Raw genomic sequence first — 917 nt, forward strand, 5'->3', positions numbered from 1 at the left:
GCAGCAGCATGTCCATCTTTCTCGCCTTGTGTCCCAGTAGCACTTGAATGAGGGGAAAGAGGGCCCAGCAAGACCAGACAACATGACGCAGTGGTGCTCAGATAAAGCACGGTAAGGGCATTAGCCCTGGTACAGGCGCACACATGTTGTGAGGTTATACAGGTATAAATTTAGAAGGGCCCAAGCCCAGCTAGAACTTAATTTTTCTACTGAGGTAGAAGACAATAAAAAATGTTTTTACAAATACATTAACAACAAAAGGAGGTCTAAGGAGAAGCTCAGTACTTCATTGGATGTGGGTGGAAACATAGTGACAAAGGATGAGGAGAAAGCTGAGGTACTTAATGCCTTCTTTGCCTCAGCCTTTAATAGTAAGGCCAATTGTTCTCAGGGTACCCAGCCCGCTGAGCTGGAGTGCAGAGACGGGGAGCAGAATGAAGCCCCATAATCTAAAGGGAAATGGTTAGTGACCTGCTACACCACTTAGACACACACAAGTCTATGGGGCCAGATGGGATCCACGCAAGGGTACTGAGGGAGCTGGCGGAAGGGCTCACCAAGCTGCTTTCAGTCATCTATCAGCAGTCGTGGCTAACTGGGGAGGTCCCAGTTGACTGGAGGCTAGCAAACGTGACGCCCATCTACAAGAAGGGCCAGAAAGAGGATCCGGGGAGCCTGGCCTCGGTGCCAGGGAAGGTTATGCAGCAGATCGTCTTGAGTGCCATCACACAGCACGTACAGGACAACCAGGGGATCAGGCCCCATCAGCATGGGTTTATGATAGGCAAGTCCTGCTTGACTAACCCAATCTCCTTCTATGACAAGGTGACCCATTTAGTGGACGAGGGGAAGGCTGTGGATGTTGTCTACCTAGACTTTAGTAAAGCCTTTGACACCGTTTCCCACAGCATTCTCCT

This window comes from Pygoscelis adeliae, unplaced genomic scaffold (genome assembly GCF_000699105.1).
Source record: "Pygoscelis adeliae isolate BGI_AS28 unplaced genomic scaffold, ASM69910v1 Scaffold110, whole genome shotgun sequence".
In the NCBI taxonomy this organism is placed as follows: Eukaryota; Metazoa; Chordata; class Aves; order Sphenisciformes; family Spheniscidae; genus Pygoscelis; species Pygoscelis adeliae.